Source organism: Crinia signifera, chromosome 2 (genome assembly GCF_055691185.1).
Source record: "Crinia signifera chromosome 2, ASM5569118v1, whole genome shotgun sequence".
Classification (NCBI taxonomy): domain Eukaryota; kingdom Metazoa; phylum Chordata; class Amphibia; order Anura; family Myobatrachidae; genus Crinia; species Crinia signifera.
Window position 1 is genome coordinate 400,471,655 of NC_139218.1, and position 4,573 is coordinate 400,476,227.

A 4,573-nucleotide genomic window follows, 5' to 3' on the forward strand; every position below is an offset into this window, starting at 1 on the left:
TTGGGGTTACTAGGGGGGGGAGAAAGGAGACTCCGGGTCACTGGGGTTACTAGAGGGTGAGAGAGGAGACACCGCGTCACTGGGATTACTAGGGGGTGAGAAAGAGGAGATTCCGGGTCACTGGGGTTACTAGGGGGTGAGAGAGGAGACACCGGGTCACTGGGGTTACGAGGGGGTGATAGAGAGGAGACAGCAGGTCACTGGGGTTACTAGGAGGTGAGAGAGGAGACACTGGGTGACTAGGGGGTGATAGAGGAGACACTGGGGTTACTAGGGGGTGAGAGAGGAGACAGCGGGTCACTGGGGTTACTAGGAGGTGAGAGAGGAGACAGCGGGTCACTGGGGTTACTAGGGGGTGAGAGAGGAGACACAGAGTCACTGAGGTTACTAGGGGGTGAGAGAGGAGACAGCGGGTCACTGGGGTTCCTAGGGGGTGAGAGAGGAGACACCGGGTCACTGGGGTTACTAGGGGGTGAGAGAGGAGACAGCGGGTCACTGGGGTTACTAGGGGGTGAGAGAGGAGACAGCGGGTCACTGGGGTTACTAGGAGGTGAGCATTGAGACACCGGGTCACTGAGGTTACTAGGGGGTGAGAGAGGAGACAGCGGGTCACTGGGGTTACTAGGGGGTGAGCATTGAGACACCGGGTCACTGAGGTTACTAGGGGGTGAGAAAGGCGACAGCGGGTCACTGGGGTTACTAGGGGGTGATAGAGAAGACAGCGGGTCACTGGGGTTACTAGGGAGTGAGAGAAAGGAGACACCTGGTCACTGGGGTTACTAGGGGGTTAGAGAGGAGACACCGAGTCACTGAGGTTACTAAGGGGTGAGAGAGGAGACAGCGGGTCACTGGGGTTACTAGGGGGTGAGAGAGGAGACACAGAGTCACTGAGGTTACTAGGGGGTGAGAGAGGAGACAGCGGGTCACTGGGGTTCCTAGGGGGTGAGAGAGGAGACACCGGGTCACTAGGGTTACTAGAGGATGAGAGAGGAGACACCGGGTCACTGGGGTTACGAGGGGGTGAGAGAGAGGAGACACCGGGTCACTGAGGTTACTAGGGGGTGAGAGAGGAGACACCGGGTCACTGGGGTTACTAGGGGGTGAGAGAGGAGACACCGGGTTACTGGGGTTACTAGGGGGGTGAGAGAGGAGACAGCGGGTCACTGGGGTTACTAGGGGGTGAGCATTGAGACACCGGGTCACTGAGGTTACTAGGGGGTGAGAGAGGAGACACCGGGTCACTGGGGTACTAGGGGGTGAGAGAGGAGACAGCGGGTCACTGAGGTTACTAGGGGTTGATAGAGAGGAGACAGCGGGTCACTGGGGTTACTAGGGGGTGAGCGAGGAGACGCTGGGTTACTAGGGGGTGATAGAGAAGACACTGGGGTTACTAGGGGGTGTGAGAGGAGACAGATGGTCACTGGGGTTACTAGGGGGTGAGAGAGGAGACAGCGGGTAACTGCGATTACTAGGGGGTGGTAGAGAGGAGACAGTGGGTCACTGGGGTTACTAGGGGGTGATAGAGAGGAGACAGCGGGTCACTGGGGTTACTAGAAGGTGAGAGAGGAGACAGCGGGTCACTGGGGTTACTAGGGGGTGATAGAGGAGACACCGGTTTACTAGGGGTGATAGAGGAGACACCGGGTTACTAGGATTACTAGGGGGTGATAGAGGAGACACCGGGTCAGTGGGGTTACTAGGAGGTGAGAGAGGAGACACCGAGTCACTAGAGATACTAAGGGGTGAGAGAGAGGAGACAGCGGGTCACTGGGGTTACTAGGGGGTGAGAGAGGAGACTCCGGGTCACTGGGGTTACTAGGGGGTGAGAGGAGACATCGGGTCACTGAGGTTACTAGGGGGTGAGAGAGGAGACACCGGGTCACTGGGGTTACTAGAGGGTGAGAGAGAGGAGACACCGGGTCACTGAGGTTACTAGGGGGTGAGAGGAGACACTAGGTCACTGGGGTTACTAGGGGGTGAGAGAGGAGACACCGGGTTACTAGGGGGTGATAGAGGAGAAAGCAGGTCACTGGGGGTTACTAGGGGGTGAGAGAGAGGAGACACCGTGTTACTGGGATTACTAGGGGGGGAGAGAGGAGACTCCGGGTCAGCGGGGTTACTAGGGGGTGATAGAGGAGACACCGGTTTACTAGGGGTGATAGAGGAGACACCGGGTTACTAGGATTACTAGGGGGTGATAGAGGAGACACCGGGTCAGTGGGGTTACTAGGAGGTGAGAGAGGAGACACCGAGTCACTAGAGATACTAAGGGGTGAGAGAGAGGAGACAGCGGGTCACTGTGGGGTTACTAGGGGGTGAGAGAGGAGACTCCGGGTCACTGGGGTTACTAGGGGGTGAGAGGAGAATCGGGTCACTGAGGTTACTAGGGGGTGAGAGAGGAGACACCGGGTCACTGGGGTTACTAGAGGGTGAGAGAGAGGAGACACCGGGTCACTGAGGTTACTAGGGGGTGAGAGAGACACTAGGTCACTGGGGTTACTAGGGGGGAGGAGAGGAGACACCGGGTCACTGAGGTTACTAGGGGGTGAGAGAGGAGACACCGAGTCACTGAGGTTACTAGGGGGTGAGAGAGGAGACAGCGGGTCACTGGGGTTCCTAGGGGGTGAGAGAGGAGACACCGGGTCACTAGGGTTACTAGAGGGTGAGAGAGGAGACACCGGGTCACTGGGGTTACGAGGGGGTGAAAGAGAGGAGACACCGGGTCACTGAGGTTACTAGGGGGTGAGAGAGGAGACACCGGGTCACTGGGGTTACTAGGGGGTGAGACAGGAGACACCGGGTTACTGGGGTTACTTAGGGGGGTGAGAGAGGAGACAGCGGGTCACTGGGGTTACTAGGGGGGTGAGAGAGGAGACACCACGTCACTGGGGTTACTAGGGGGTGAGAGAGGAGACACCGGGTCACTGGGGTACTAGGGGGTGAGAGAGGAGACAGCGGGTCACTGAGGTTACTAGGGGTTGATAGAGAGGAGACAGCGGGTCACTGGGGTTACTAGGGGGTGAGCGAGGAGACGCTGGGTTACTAGGGGGTGATAGAGAAGACACTGGGGTTACTAGGGGGTGTGAGAGGAGACAGCTGGTCACTGGGGTTGCTAGGGGGTGAGAGAGGAGACAGCGGGTAACTGCGATTACTAGGGGGTGGTAGAGAGGAGACAGTGGGTCACTGGGGTTACTAGGGGGTGATAGAGAGGAGACAGCGGGTCACTGGGTTACTAGAAGGTGAGAGAGGAGACAGCGGGTCACTGGGGTTACTAGGGGGTGATAGAGGAGACACTGGGGTTACTAGGGGGTGAGAGAGGAGACACCGGGTTACTAGGGGGTGATAGAGGAGAAAGCAGGTCACTGGGGTTACTAGGGGGTGAGAGAGAGGAGACACCGTGTTACTGGGATTACTAGGGGGGGAGAGAGGAGACTCCGGGTCAGCGGGGTACTAGGGGGTGATAGAGGAGACACCGGTTTACTAGGGGTGATAGAGGAGACACCGGGTTACTAGGATTACTAGGGGGTGATAGAGGAGACACCGGGTCAGTGGGGTTACTAGGAGGTGAGAGAGGAGACACCGGGTCACTAGAGATACTAAGGGGTGAGAGAGAGGAGACAGCGGGTCACTGGGGTTACTAGGGGGTGAGAGAGGAGACTCCGGGTCACTGGGGTTACCATGGGGTGAGAGGAGACATCGGGTCACTGAGGTTACTAGGGGGTGAGAGAGGAGACACCGGGTCACTGGGGTTACTAGAGGGTGAGAGAGAGGAGACACCGGGTCACTGAGGTTACTAGGGGGTGAGAGGAGACACTAGGTCACTGGGGTTACTAGGGGGGGAGAGAGGAGACACCGGGTCACTGAGGTTACTAGGGGGTGAGAGAGAGGAGACACTGGGTCACTGTGGTTACTAGGGGGTGATAGAGGAGACACCGGGTCAGTGGGGTTACTAGGGGGTGAGAGAGGAGACTCCGGGTCAATGGGGTTACTAGGGGTCGATAGAGGAGGCACCGGGTCACTGGGGTTACTAGGGGGTGATACAGGAGACACCGGGTCAGTGGGGTTACTACGGGGTGAGAGAGGTGACACCGCGTCACTGGGGTTACTATGGGGGTGAGAGGGGTGACACCGGGTTACTAGGGGGTGAGAGAGGAGACACCGGGTTACTAGGGGTGATAGAGGAGACACCGGTTTACTAGGGGGTGATAGAGGAGACACCGGGTCAGTGGGGTTACTAGGAGGTGAGAGAGGAGACACCGGGTCACTAGAGATACTAAGGGGTGAGAGAGAGGAGACAGCGGGTCACTGGGGTTACTAGGGGGTGAGAGAGGAGACTCCGGGTCACTGGGGTTACCATGGGGTGAGAGGAGACATCGGGTCACTGAGGTTACTAGGGGGTGAGAGAGGAGACACCGGGTCACTGGGGTTACTAGAGGGTGAGAGAGAGGAGACACCAGGTCACTGAGGTTACTAGGGGGTGAGAGGAGACACTAGGTCACTGGGGTTACTAGGGGGGGAGAGAGGAGACACCGGGTCACTGAGGTTACTAGGGGGTGAGAGAGAGGAGACACTG